The sequence below is a fragment of the Tupaia chinensis genome, unplaced genomic scaffold (genome assembly GCF_000334495.1).
Source record: "Tupaia chinensis unplaced genomic scaffold, TupChi_1.0 Scaffold000091_1, whole genome shotgun sequence".
Classification (NCBI taxonomy): Eukaryota; Metazoa; Chordata; class Mammalia; order Scandentia; family Tupaiidae; genus Tupaia; species Tupaia belangeri.
The window spans coordinates 572,926-588,829 of record NW_006159553.1 but is presented as its reverse complement, the minus strand read 5'-3'; positions in this window follow the sequence as shown (position 1 = coordinate 588,829).

Sequence of the window (15,904 nt, the reverse complement as noted above, 5' to 3'; positions counted from 1 at the left end):
AGAAATCACCCCCCAGGGGGGATGGCCACATCACAATCCCTTCTCCTCCATCCTCCTCTTGGGATCTTGGGCATGCACGCACACATGCCGTGAAAGCCACTGGGGCTGGGACTCGAACTGTGGTCGACTACATGGGAGTCCAGCGACATAGCCATTATGCTAACTGCTGGTCCCTGGAGATACTTTCCCAAGGCAGCAGTGATGCAGCCCTGGGCATGATTGCTGGCCTGTCGGTTGTAAGGAGCTACAAGGCTCCCAAGTGGGGCCTCTAGTAAGACAGAGCAGTTGCGGCTCAGGAACGCGATTCAGCACCTTCCACTTCTCAACAGAGACCTGATTAAATGCGATCTATATTTTCTTGACTGCCCTAGCCAAAGCTGCAGAGATTCTGGATTGTCGCTGCAATGATTAACAAGAATAAATTATTCTAGGAGTGATGTTGGGAATTACTAGCATTATTATTTGTTTGTAGAGAGATTTTTTGCCATAGGGCAAGTGCGGGTGCTGGACAGAGACAGAGAGACCGAAAGAGAAAAATCAGCCCCCAGGGGGATGGCCATGCCACAATCCCTTCTCCATTCTCCCTTTGGGATTTTGGGCACGTAGGTACACCGGCCTGGTGTGAATTTTAAGCTGCTGGATCTGGGATCTGAACAGCAGTTGACCATGTGGGAGTTCAGCAACCTAACCATTACGCCATCTGCAGGCCCCACATTGTGGGAATTCTAATAATGACACTCACAGAAGCTAAAAGAAAGCAGTTACAATGCAGCTGATATTTGTCTTTCTTCTTCCTAACCTGTAATGGAGGCTAGCTATTAATAGGGATTGCCTCGACTGTTTTAAAGAATTCTCTCTCATGACCAGCAGGTGGTATACCATTTATGTTGTTGTATTCCCACATGGCCGACCACAGTTTAAGTCCCAGACCCGATGGCTTCAAAATCATGCCAGGCACATGTGTGTGAGTGCCCAAGATCCTAGGAGGAGGATGGAGGAGAAGGGATTGGGGCATAGCCATCCTTCCTGGGAAGTGATTTCTCACTTTCTTTCTCACTGTGTCTGTCTGTCTGTCTGTCTGTCTCTCTCTCTGACGAGTACACATACCCTAAGGCAAAAACCTCTAACAAACAAACAAACAAAAATTGTATTCTATTGATTGTAACTAAAAAGGATCATTCTATAATACTGACAATATCAGGAGGATGAATCCCACCACACTAACATGAGGTGGTAAGGTTAGAGTGATGGTTAGTTCCTTCAGTGTTTATCTGGTTTTAAATGTTCTACAATAAATAAATCTCAAGCATATTTGATGGGAGAAAAAGCTCTGAATGACAAAGATGTGGGTTAAATCCTGGTCTTGGGGCCAGCAGGTGGCATGGCAGTTAAGGCACTGGATTCCACATGGCTGCCTACTGTTCAAGTCCCGCACTGGGCAGCTTGAAAATCATGCTAGGCTCATGTGAGTGCATGCTCAAAGTCCTAAGAGGAGAAAGGCGGAGAAGGGATTGTAGCGTGGCCATCACCCGGGGCATGATTTCTTGTGGAGGCTGTGCACCAGTGAGTCTGCCGAGGCCATTTTTCATGAGTCTCTTACTATTGCCATCTTAGGCTCAGAGAGCAAACAATTACAAAGGCCACAATTGGCTCCCCTTCAAAAACCTCACCTTTAATACCACACTCTGATTGGCCACTTCACATAGCGAATTGGTGAGCTTAGAATCCCTCAGATTTGCATATCCGGATACCTCATGATTGGTCCACAAAGCAACCAATCATAACCTACCTTTTGCTATCCTTCATTCAACCAATCACGACCCACCAATGTGTATATAAGCATGCTCTCTGGCCCATAATCGCCAGATGACCAGGAAGAAGACGACGCTGAGCTACGACACTGCGTCCTCTCTGGACGACCCTGAGTTGCGACACCGCGTCGTCTCCGGACGACCCTGAGCTGCAATGCTGTGTAGTCTCTGGACAACCCTGAGCTGTGGCGTCATTGTGTTGGCTCCAGATGACCCTGAACACTGTGTTGTCTCCGTGCTGCCTACAATAAAGAGACGACCCTGAAGAGACACTGCATCGTCTCCGTGCTGTGATAGTGCGCCGTTCGTCCCGTCTCTCACTCCTTCCCTCAGGAAACCTGTTCTACTGTCCCGCGGGCCGGGACAATTTCTCACTTTCTCTCTGTCTGTCCATCTCTCACCAGTGAGTGCACAGGCCCTATGGCAAAAACCTTAAAAAAAAATTCCTAGTTGTGCTATTTTTTGCAACTTAGCCTTTGAGTTTTGGACTTTGCATCTATACAATGGAGAAAATGATGACACGAGACCATAAAGAAATAGAAAGCGTGTGGCACCCTGCTGGCACACGGGAAATGGCTGTGAATGGTAAGCAGTTTCACGCTTCAGTTTATTGTTATTGTGGCTATTTACCTGAAGAAACAAACCTGAATGAAGATATATAGACTGAAATGAATGCCCTTTAAAATGTCAAAACAAGAATACATTAGAGTATAAAAAGAGAACATATTAATATTTTATCCCCTAAAAGGTGAGACATGACTTCTGTCACAGGGAGAGTTTGATTGGGGCCTGTTCAGCACAGAAGAGACCTGCATTTCTTGGGATGGGGAGGCAGAAACTCTTTCTTAGCATAAAGCCTGCTCAGGGGTCAAGCCATGAGTTTGAAGTGCTGTATCCACCCAAATGAGGAGCCTTTTGCAAATTTAAAGTAGGGAACACGGTTGGCTAGCTGGTCCACTTTCAGCAGTACCTAGGCCCCTCACCTCCTTCTTGGGGAGGGGACAAGAATTTACATTTTTGGGGACCAGCAGTTGGCATAATGGCTATGTTGCTGAACTCCCATGTAGACTGCAGTTCAAGTCCCGGACCCGGCGGCTTAAAATCACACTGGGCGCGTGTGCGTGCGTGCCCAAGATCCCAAGAGGAGAATGGAGGAGAAGGGATTGAGGTGTGGCCATCCTCCCTGGGGGGGTGATTTCTCGCTTTCTGTCTCTCCCTGTCTTTCTGGCGAGCGCACACACCCTATAGCAAAAACCTCTCAAAAAAAAAATTTACTTTTTTAAAAATAAAACAATACAACTTTCCCATTTGTGTGTGTATAATTTTTACATCCTTTCAGTCTTTTTATTAGGTTTTATCTAATATGCAATGTTTTTCCTATTAATTAGAGTTTTTAAGAAATTTTTTTTTTTTATCCAAATGGTTCACTATTTGCAAGTCTTTGCGACTCGTGTTTGTTTGAAAACTTGAGTATTTCACATCTCAGACCAACACCCAAGTTGTTTCTATAAATAAAAATCCTGGAGCCACTTCACTTAATATCAGCCACTCACGCAGTTAAATGCAATAGTCTGGAGTTTTCTGGTATTCAGCTATGATTTATTTTACACTTGATCTTAGCCAAAGGGCCGAGAAGCGATTCTATGATTTATTTTAAATAGCAGTATTATGTTGCCATCTTATTTTATTTTAATTTTTTTAAATGTTCCAGGATCACTCTTGAAATGAGCAAGGTTATAATAATAAATGATAACTCCCAGGAACGCTAAGGCTTCTCTAATTTCTGCTTATTTTTATGAACACTCGGGACAATATCGTTTGGTTTTCTAACCTTATCATTTCAGACTAGCTGAAGCCACAATAGGCTATTTGCGATCCTGACGGATGAGGCCATTCATCCCAAAGCTTGGCGGGTCTTGCTTGGGCCACAGAAGGGGGTCATTCACCACTGGGCCTTACTCCTGATGAAGGATGTTGATATGAGTCAGATTCCTCTTAGAAAAGGCATGGAGTGTGTCCCCAGTGTCCCAGAATGTGCTTTTTTTTTTTTTTTTTAATTATTTTGCTATAGGGTGTGTGCGCTCGCCAGAAAGACAGAGAGAGACAGAAAGTGAGAAATCATCCCCCAGGGGAGATGGCCGCACTGCAATCCCTTCTGCTCTATTTTCCTCTCGAGATCTTGGGCACGCTCACACACACGCTCGGTGTGAATTTAAGCCACTGGGTCCAGTACTCAAACCGCGGTTGACTAGATAGGCATCCAGCGACATACATAGCCATTACATTACTGGTCCCAAGAATGTACTTTCTTTTTTGAGCATCTGAGAGTTTTCTCCAGTGCAAACAAAAAGGGTTTGGGAGTACCTACAGGCAGAGGCCGGGCTGGGTTTCTCCTACGGCTGTATTCCCCACCCAACTAGGCAATGAACTTGGCCACAGTAAAAACTCAGTTGGTGTTTTCTGAATTGAATCGAAATAGCTTCTTCGCACCAATGGAATGGAAGAGCAACAACCAAGTGCTACAGAAAGAATCAGGGGATGGAGCATTGCTTTTAGGGGGCAGGGTTTACCTATCCGTTCATTCATTCCTTTGCCTTGGATCTGGAAGATTTTAAGGCAGTGATAGAGGAAGACTTGAAGGAGGCAGCACTTCAGTGAGGACCTACAGAACGCGTAAGATTTGGGGTATGGAAATAAGGAAGAAAGGACAGGAGGGGTAATATTTGCAAAAGCACAGAAGTTGGCCTTTAAAGGTTGAACTTGGGGAGGTGTGTCTTCTAATAAAGAATGAGTTAAAGAAAAAAAAAAAAAAAAGCTTAGATACATGGTTTGAGTCCTTGACCTGGCAGCAGAGAAAACATACTGGATGTGTCTGTGTGGCCAAAATCCCAAAAGGAGACTGGAGGAGAAGGGACTGTGGCATAGCCATCCCTGAGCAGGTGGTTTCTCACTTTCTCTGTCACTCTCTTGTCTGGTGAGTGAACACACCCTATGGCAAAACTTAAAAAAAAGAAAAAGAAAAGAAAAGAAAAGAAAGAGAGCAGCAGGTCTCTTTTATCAAAGCTCAAGGAAGATATGAGCTGACCCCCACTGCTCAAAATAACATGTATTCTTTTTTTTTTTTTTTGACAGGTGTTTGCTATAGGGCACGTGTGCTCACCAGACAGACAGAAAGAGACAGAGAGACAGAAAGCAAGAAATCAACCCCCAGTGGGGATGGCCACACCGCAATCCCTTCTCATCCGTACTCCTCTCAGGATCTTGGGCACGCACGCACACATGCCCGACGTGAGTTTTAAGCCACCGGGTCCAGGACGCGAACCACGGTTGACTATGTGGGAGTCCAGCGACATAGCCATTACTCTAAATGCTGGTCCCAACATGTATTCTTAAATTTATTTGTATTGTGGTAAAATACATCTAACACATACTTTAAATTTTGCTATTTTTACGTGTGTAGCCCAGTGGCATTAACCTTTCATACTGGTCTTTTTTTTCAAATAGCACAATTCTTTGGAGATCTGTGGACACTGTTGTGGGTCAGCAGTGGATTCCTTTTCTTTGTTCAGAAGTATTCAAAGGTGTAGATGGATCACTTTCAACTGCCAGCCCATGGAAAGATACTTGTGTTGTTTTTATTTCAGGCTGTTAGGAATGAGGCTGCAATGACCATGTGTGTCTCGGATCTTGCATTCATTTCTCTGGGATAATCACCCCAGGGAACGACTGCTGGGCTGTAGAGGAAGCACATGTGTAGTTTTGTAAAAGCTGCCTTGCTGTCCAGTTTATATTCCCAACAGAATCTGTTGTGTAAGCTGTGAATTTGGGGGGCTGTTTGTTACTGCAGCATCATCTCGCCTGTGTGTTATTAGATTATTTTTTCATTTGCAAGATCATCATCTAATCACTTTTGATTTCAATTTGAATAAGAGGTACCTTAGTGAGATCATCTTTTATTCATTCATTCATTCACGGATTCAGGGATTCAGTCTTTATTTTTTTTAAAAAAAGAATTATTTATTTAATTTGTTATTATTTTTAAAATTTTTTATTTATTTAATTTGTTATTATTTTTAAAATGTTGATATAGTGTGTGTGTACTTCACAGAGAGAGAGAGAGAGAGAGAGAGAGAGAGAGATGGAGGGAGGGAGGATATGGGGCATACACACATACCCAGCCTGATTTTTAAGCCTCTGGGTCCAGGACTTGAACCGTGCTATGAGCCATGTGAGTCTAGTCACCTTAACCTCCATGCTATCTGCTGGTCCAGCAGGTCTCTTTTATCAAAGCTCAAGGAAGATACGAGATGACACCCACTGCTCAAATGTTTCACAAAGAAGGAAGAAGAGGAAAAAGACCCGCCATCTTGAAGGCTTGTCATGTGTGGTTTGATGCTTCCTCTTGAAACATTGCTAATTTGTCCTGAAATTACTGGGACCTTTACTAGAAGAATCGGATCCTAAACATTTTCTTTCTTAATTTCCTAGCAGGCAATGTACACTCATCAGAGAGACAGAGAGGAAGAGAGAGAGGGAGAGGGAGCAAGCACACCCCAATGGGCAGTGTCCATGCTACAACCCCCTCTCCTCCATTTTTCCATCTTGGAATTTATGGCACACATGCACGACCACCTCATGTGTGGTTTTATTTTTTTTTAAATAATCATTTAATTTATTATTACAATTATAATTGTTATTTTTTAAAAGATTTATTTAATTTTATTTTATTTATTCATCCATTTATTTTAATTGTACCAGAGAAAGACAGACAGAGAGAGAAAGAGAGGGAAGGTGAGAAAGCAAGCTACCAGGTCCAGGACTTAAACGGTGGTCAGCCATGTCAGAGTGTCCAGCACCTTAACCACCACGCCACCTGCTGGTCCCCATAACTGTTATTTTTTAATTTGCTATAGGACATGCACACTCACTAGAGAGAGAGGGAAAGTGAGTAAGCAAGTCAGTAGGTCTGGGACTCAAACCAGGGTTGGCCATGTGGTAATCGGGAATCCAGCGCTCCAACCATCACATCACCTAATGGCCCCATCTCATGTGTTTTTCAAGCTACCAGGACCTGGATTCAAACTGCACAGTAGGTCACGTGGGGTCTGATTCCCTTAACCACAGGACCACAGGGTCAGCCCTGGATGAGTTGAAAGTTTTTGAGTTGAGTTGATATTACTTAATTGAGATCTCCTTATGAAAGACTGTACCCAATGAATGGAGCTGGAGTTATTAAAATAAGAGACAGTCCCTCTTGTGATAGGTGGAAAACACTCCAGTTTTCCCAACAAACGAGCCTCCTCCACCACTGCTCTGCAGATCTGACAGTCCACACCCTGCACGCTCCCTATGAGCCTGGAGAGCAGCAGAGGATGATCACTCCAGGAGCTGTGACAGGCTGTAATTCTCTCTCTGAGGAGCAGTCTGCCCTAGGATCTGCCTACACTGTCACATTTTATTAGCGTCCACCCACCGAGCTGTCACTTGTGACAGAGAAAGCTCCTATCCTTAATTGGATTTGGTTTCAGGCAAATTAAATAATGCCTTGCTACATACTGGCAGACACAAATGGTTTCTCAAGGCATAGAGTGGGTGGGGGTTTAGAGGAGTGGGGTGTAGTGGAAGGTGTTAGAGCTTTGGATTTTGAGCTGGAGCTGGAGGGTCTATGAATGTGTTGATGCTCAGGGTGCTGAGGCCACATGGAGGTCTGAGACAAGAAATCTGAGTATCTCGATTCCAGTGGCCTCTTTTATTTCCTACCTACCCATTTTACAGTGTTTACTGAGTGCCCATGATGTGGACCCAGACACTTACAAATGTGACGATAGACCAGCATATGGCATAATGATTACATCGCTGGACTCCCATGTAGTCAACTGTGGTTCGAGTCCCAGACCTGGTGGTTTAAAACTCATGCCGGGCATATGTGTGTGTGTGCCCAAAATCCTGAAAGGAGAAGGGAGGAAAAAGGATTGTGGCATGACCATGCCCCCGGGGGATTATTTCTCACTTTCTGTTTCTGCCTGTCTCTCTGATGAGTACACGTACCCTATAGCAGAAATCTCTCTAAATATAAAAAATTAAATAAAAAAAACACACAAGAAAAAAATCAAATGAGACAAAAACTGTGCTCTCACAAAGCTTGCAATATACAAGAGAAAGAATGATAACCAAGTATTCTGTTTTTTAGAGATTTTTGTTATAGTGTGCATGTACTTGCCAGAGAGACAAAGAGAGACAGAGAGACAGAAAGTGAGAATGCCCCCCACAAGGGGGTGGCCACTTCATAATCCTTTCTCCTCCATTCTCCTCTTGAGATTTTAGGCACACATGCACACAAACTAGCCTTGAGTTTTAAGCCACCAGGTCCAGGATTTGAACTGTGGCCATCTATGTGGGAGTCTAGCAATTATGCCATCTGCTTGTCTTGATAACCAAGTATTAAATCCAAGTAACTTTACATTATATGTTAGAAGGTGAGAAGCTTTATGGAAAAAAGGAGAGCAAAGGAGGACTAGGGAGTGTTGAGGGTGAGCACGTGGTGGCTTTAGCAAGGTGGTTTGGGCAAAGCACACTGGGACTCGAAACATGTGAGGAATTGGTCAAGCGGTGTCAGGAGGAGGACTAGCACAGGCAGAGTGAACTGCAGACAAGAGGCCTAAGGTGAGAGCCAGCCGGCATGTCCACAGAACCGTAGGAGGACAACGGGGCAGTGGTCCAGTGAGCAATGGTGGGGAGGGGCATCAGGTCATGTGATCAGAGAACCATGGACCCCAACTTTGCCAGGCTTTGGGAAGATTCTGGCTTTTCCCCTTAAGGAAAGTGGGCATCGTTGGAAAGTCAACATCTGATAGAATGTGTATTTTGGGTTGCTTCTGGGGGACAGTCCCATAGGGTGCAGGAATAGAAGCACAGAGCCCCTTTTCGGGATGCAGCTCTAGCCTAGGCACGACGCGGTGATGGTTTGGACTGGAATGGCGGCAAGGAAAGTGGGGAGAAATGGCGGAACTCTGGATATGCCTTGAAGATAAAGTCAGCAGGACTTCCTCTGGAGTGGATGTAAGGTCTGAGAGAAGGGATCAAAATCCAAGGACCTTGGCCTGAGCCACGGGAAGGATGGAGCTGCCATCAGCTGTGTTGGGGAAGGCAACACGTAAAGCAGCTTTCTGGGAAGACAAGGAGTGAGTGTGGGGCAGCTGAGTTTGCTATGTTCGTCAGACACCTGGATGGAGGCAGTGTGTATACGAGTTTGGAGGCTGACAGACACGTCTGTTCTGGTGACACTGGGAATTGGTGGACTACAGCAGCCGATGTGGGGGATCATCAGGAGGAATAGAACGGAGAGAAGGTGAAGACCAAGGGGTGAGCCCGACATTAAAGGCCAAAGGGGATGACCCTAACCGGCACACATCACAGAGGGACGTGCTCAGTGAACATCACCTACGAGGGCCACAATGCTTTTTCATCTCTTAGGTTGTCAGAAAAGCTGGGACGTACTGTTCTACAGCGTTCTATGCAAAAATGTGTCGTGACTTTCCTAATAACTCAATATTACGTCCATAATGTCTGTTTTTATACTGATCTACGTTAGGAAGCAATAATCTCAAATATAAATATATATATGAAAATGATATGTAACATTAATAATTAGTATAGGATATATGGATATATATAGATACATATTATAGGATATACAGTATATAATTTTTATATATGATATATACATATATGTATAATACATATATACATTATATATAATACATATTTGTGTGTGTGTATGTATATATATATTTCTGGCCCATCAAAGTGACAATTCAGTTCTCAAAAAGTTTTTGCTAGGGACCAGCAGTTAGTGTGATGGCTGTGTCGCTGGACTTCCATGTAGTCGACCATGGTTCGAGTCCCAGACCCAGTGGCTTAAACTCACACCAGGCATATGTGCCCGACATCCCGAGAGGAGAGGGGATTGCAGCATGGCCATCCTCCCAGGGGATGATTTCTCACTTTCTGTCTCTCTGTCTCTGTCTTTCTGGTGAGCACGAGTGTCCTGTAGCAAAAACCTCTCAAAAATAAAAAAAATTTGTAAAAAAGTGTATACTAAAGGACTGATGGGGGTGTAGCAGTGAAACTTGATGTTCTGTGAGGAAAGGTTCACGGTTCAAGTCTGGAGACCTCCCTGAAAATGCTGGGCACACACTTGCCCATGATCCAAGGCTAGGTGAAGGCTGGAGGTGGATGGTTGCATCAAGACTTCATTGGGATCACTGTCTCTCTGTTGTCTGTCTCTTTCTTCCTCTATCTCACACATGGAAACGTAATCTTGTGTGTATATATGTGCTAGAGGGTATATACCCTCACCAGACAGAGACAAAGAGGAGGAAGGAGAGGGGAAAGCACCCCGATGGGGAACAGTCATGCTGCAATTCCTTCTTCTCCAGCTATCCCTCCTTTCGGGATTCTAGGCACACACGCACATATGTCAGGTGTATTTCTCAAACATCCGGGTCCAGGATACAAACCACTCACTCAGCTGGCCATGCATGTGGGATCTGACTACCTTCACTACCAGGCTATGAAGCTGTCCCAATAAACTGTTAAAGAAAGTTTTTGCTATGGCAAAAATGGATACTTATAAAAATTAGGAGGAAGTTTAAGATTACTTACAGTCCTCTTGAATGGTTTACTGAAGTCTTCAAGGGCAGCACGGTTGTGTTGACCTGCGAAAGGGCACAGAAATGATTAGGAGGACACGATCTCTGTGTATGACCTAGAAGAGCCACGAACAACATATTACATGTTACAGAGGCTGTAACAAAATACTTTGGCGATAAAAGGAAAGGAAGTTTAACTCTGAGTTGAGGGGCTTAAAACAAGTTGGTTCTAAGTGTGGTGGGCATGGGCATTTGTCCACATGGACAGATCAGCACATACGTGTCTTCACTCGTTGTTAGGTGTAAACACCTAAGGAACTTGAGCATGAGATGGCTGAACGAATAGCCAACTAGATGGGGTTGTAAAGTTGACCGTGGGAGCAGGGAGCAAATTCAACGTGTCAAACTGAAGAAGTCTGGGAAACAATAGAAAAGAGTTTTCAAAGAAAGGACTCAGGTCCCACCCAATTGTCCTTTGATGTCCTGCCAGCTTCCTTCAGAATCCCACACTCATTCAGTCTGACCTGCACCTCTGACTTTCACTAGCATATGCAAAAGACTTTGATCTGCATAAAAATGGGGTTTGGGGAAGGTGATCAGGTTGGGGGGGGGTTGATGGCAGACAATCTTGGTAAGCTGCCGACCTCCAAGGAAATTTGGGGTCCTGCTGCTATTGGCTTGAGCAGCAGCCCCTTAGTGAGGTCTGGCGAAACTGATGCATTATTCTGAAATCCTGAATCAAAGGGAGAATTGGATCTTGGGGTGGGGAGACAAGTTCCCACTGGAAACTCTGATGTCATAGTCAAATGTGCTACTGTTCACAGTTGGGTTCCCCATTTGACAGCTGAGGCTTGAAACAGAATCCTTTTTGAAATCAGAAAAAAAGGAACACATTGGGCTGAATTTCAGGAAATGCCCTAATGATGAAATCTGGGAAATGGCAAACGTGCGTAGCAAGGGAAGCGGTGAGAGTCTTAGAGCTTTAGTCATTTAAAACCATGCTGGAGACACCACTGGAAAAACGTCGGGGAGACGAGGTCTGTCTTAATGGTGAGCCCATGAAGTTCCCCTACCCCCAAAGTTGTAGTGGCACATTTCTCAGGGTGTTTGACAGGGACTGTGTTGCTTGGCTCGGCCTCATACACTACTTCCTAGGGCACAAATGAGCTTTCCATGCTGCTCATCCCAGGCAGCATTCTCCCTTCAAGTCATGGATGAGTCCAAAAACAGCTTCAGAAACAATGATACATTGTAATATGATGAATGAAAGTAACAGGGCCAGCCATATGTCCTAGTGGTTAAGAAAGCCAGATCCCACATGGCTGACTGAGTTAGAAACCCTGGCCCCAGTGGCTTGAAAAACACACATGCACATGCATGCTCCAAATCTCAGCAGAGTAGAGAAATGGAGGCCAAGGGATGGCAGCATGACCATACCCCATTGGGCCCCACTACCTCCCTCTGCTGCCTGAGTCTTTCTGTCTCTTTCTAGTAAGCACATGCACCCCCTCTGGCAATGGGAAAAAAAATATGTAACCAACTCTAGTTAGTTACAAATTAATTTTACAGAGCCAGGTTATTGCGTCATCTCATTTGAACCTCAGTCCACCTTCTTGGTGGGCACTATCCTTCAGCAGGGCAGATCACTGAGACTTAATGCGGTGATGATCAGACTCAACTTTGGACTTTAAATCAACTTTTGCAGTTATTCCTTCCCACTACTCAGCTTCTCAGGAGAAATCCTGGCCAAAAAAATCCCACTCCACATTTAAAAAAAAAAAAAGGATGAAATCTTATCAAATTATTAGAGTGTATTATTAATTAGAAGATACAGGAATACCAAAGGCACACCACCAATTACTCCAATAAAAATAATACTTTTCTTTAAAATACAACCTTTCTTTCTGAAATTCACATAAAATGTGGTCCTGTTTGCTGGGAACTACCTCTGAGTCCATAATTCACACACTTTCCTATCTGTCTTTAGATCAACAATAACCTCTTTTCTTTTTTTCTTTTCTTTACTTTCTTTTTTTTTTTTTCTCTATAGGGTGCGTACGCTCGCCAGACAGACAGAGAGAGAGAGAGAGAGAGAGAGAGAGAGACAGAAAGCAAGAAATCACCCGCCAGGGGGGATGGTCACGCCGCAGTCCCTTCTCCTCCATTCTCCTCTCGGGATCTTGGGCACGCATGCACATGTGCCTGGCGTGAGATTTTTAAGCCACTGGGTCCGGGATGCGAACCGCGGTCAACTATGTGGGAGTCCAGCGACATAGCCATTACGCTAACTGCTGGTCCCATACCAATAACCTCTTTCCACTGAGCATTGAATGAAGAATAAAATCTATTTTTCTTCTGGAGATGTTTCCTCTACTCTTCAAAAGGGTTCAAATGGTTTCTCCTACATTTCGCTCCTGTTTTACCCCAGATTTATTTGAACCTCCTTTCCTCTCTCTTACATTTCTGTAACTTCTCAATTTTTTGTTTCATAAGTGAAACGCACAACCCCACCCGGAATTATTTTCTCCTTAGTGCCTTACAGACTAGGCTACCCTGAGATGCTGATGGAAGATATTATCAAGTGACTGACTCCATTCCCGTCTATCGAGCTGACCACCAACAGCCTGTCTAAAACCTCCACTCCGAGGCTTCTGAAACACAGCAACTGCCTGGTTCTTAATCCATTTCCCTTCTTTAATCCTCTCTCATAAATACACATTTCATGAAGTCCATTTCTCAGCAGTGATAGTGCTCTTGAAGACTCTTTGAGGACCATCCTATCATCCCAAAAGCTTGACTTTCTACATACGTGATCCTCCAATTGAAATCTCTTAACTAAAAATTCTACCAAAGTTTGGACACTTGCATTTGAAATCCTTATTGAAAAGATCAACCTGAAGGATTTCCCAGCCACTTTTTATCCAATACACCCAAAGCTAAGATCATTTTACCATGAGCCCACCTTGGTAACACCATCTCGTACTCCTGGGCTCATGGCCTGGATCCGTAAGCCCTCATTGGCTCCTTTTTTCACTTTTCATCCCCTTCCCTATTCTGCCTCTTAAAGGTAACACACTCTTTCTTTTGCTTTTCACTAATCAGGTGGTCATTTCCCCCTAAGTTATTACAACAGCTCATTGATTGTTGATGATGATAGCAATAGATTTTAAAGGTTTTTTTTTTTCTTTTATGAACAAGACAGAGAGAGAAACAGAGAGAGAGAGAGTGCACTCACAATGGGGTCCTGAAGCCATAAACCTTGCCCCTTCCCCAGCTCTAGGCAGCTCCAGATCACAGGCAAGCACATGTCTAGGGAGGTCTCTGGAGGCTAACCAAGAACCTTCCTCCATGGTTGAGCCTCACAGAGCACTGCATTTACTGCTGCTCCACTCTTCAGGCCTGAATTATTTATGAGTCTACTGGGTTGAAGCACTATGCCGAGCGTTTTGTGTGTATCCACAACCCAGTGAGTTAGTCACTGCTCTGACCCCTGCTCTGCCCTAGGGACTTTGGTCCAGAGAGTGAAATATTTTTCCAAGGTCAGCGCCTGTGCACAAAGTTGAGCTATGACTCAAATCCATTTCAGTGTCAACACTTGGACTCCTATTCCCAAGACAGCTCGCCTCCCAGTATACACATGGGAATCTACATCTTTCAGCCAGACTCAATACTCTACACAATTTGGTCTTCTCCAACCTTCCCAACTCTATTTTCTAGTTTTCCCCCTTTCTTCTCTCTAAGCTATGACACTGCTTTTACAAAAGATGATTCCTTTATTTCTACTGCTTTCCTCCTCTTCACACTGACCTTTTTTTTTTTTGAGAGTTTTTCTTTTGCTATAGGGTGCGTGCACTCACCAGACAGACAGAGACAGAGATAGAATGCGAGAAATCACTCCCCAGAGGGGATGGCCATGTCGCAATCCCTTCATCTCCATTCTCCTCTAGAAATCTTGGGCACGCACATACGCGCGCCTGGCATGAGTTTAAGCCACCGGGTCCGGGACTCGAACCGCGGTCAACCACGTGGGAGTCGAGCGACATAGTCATTATGCTAACTGCTGGTCCCACACTGACCTTAGATACCCATCTTAAACACATACTTTCCAAAAAGCCTTTACAGATAGACTCTCTCAGAACCTATCTGTCCCCATGTGCCTTGCATGCAGTTTGTCTCAGCCCTGGAGCAGCAATCTGCCTGCTTCATGTGATTTGAATACACCCAAGTCCATTTCTCCTACCGGCATCTCTAAAACAGAGGCCATGGCTTACTCCTCTCGGTCATACTCCTCAGCCCCTACACCAGTCCTAGCACGGTGGCTGGCATGTGACAAGTTTTCAATAAGTGTTGGTGGAATTCAATATCAGGCTTGAATTTGACTGGGGTTTGGATTATGATGATTATTTTTCAAAAGCTTATTTATTTTATTCAGGATAGAGAGCACATGTATGTCCATGAGAGAGAGAGAGAAACACTCTCAACCAGGTCTTATGACATGCAATCCACTTTCCTGAGTCTTCTTGTTCCTCAGGATCCTGGCATGCCTGCTCATGCCTGGTGTGTTTTCAACTAGCATGGAGATCCGAACCTGTAGTGCCATATGACAGTTCAGTTTGCTACTGACTGCAGCACCAGGATGGGTCAGGCTTTGGGTTGCTAATGGCAGTGCCAGGTAGGAAGCAAGATGGTCACCCCGGTCAGGCTACTCTTGAGACACACACAGATCCCAAAGGAGCTTTAGACTTAATCATCCATACAACACAGCCTATATTATTTAAGGCTTCTCTCCACCCCCAATTTAGAACTGGATTCTAGTTTTGACTTCCATAAAACATCTACTCTATAATGGGTATTGATACCTTTAGGAATCATTTCTCCTCTTCAGCTCCTACCAAGAACTACACTTGATTATCAGTGGGAGTTAAAATAGTGATGATAAAAGCTAACATTTATCAAACTTTGGATTCAGTATCTCAAAACCACCCAGTGGGGTCGACACTACTATTACTCACTTTTTCTGGATGAGAATATTGAGATTCAGAGGACTAAATAACTTCCCAAGATCACTCAGCAAGGAAGTGACAAGGCCAGATACAATCTGATGCCCACACATCTACTCACTGTGTTGCACCATGTCTCTGGAGGCCTGAGGTTAAGAAGTGGTAGCTTCCTCTCTTCCCCATACAATCAACAGTGCTAAGATACAGACGCCCTGGTTTGGTGCAGCTGGTAGTTACAACTTCCTGCTTTGTCCTCGCGTGGCTGTATGTGGCTCGTTTTACAGCCAGGCTGCTCATGTGAAGACGTCCACTCACATCCTGGTCATGGTTAATCCCCTCATTAAGCTCCTCAGGAGGAGGAAGCAGTGGGAATGACTGTGGCACAGGTTGGGCCCCATTGGAGATGGGACATAAAATCTTGGCACGCCATTGGCCATGAGTC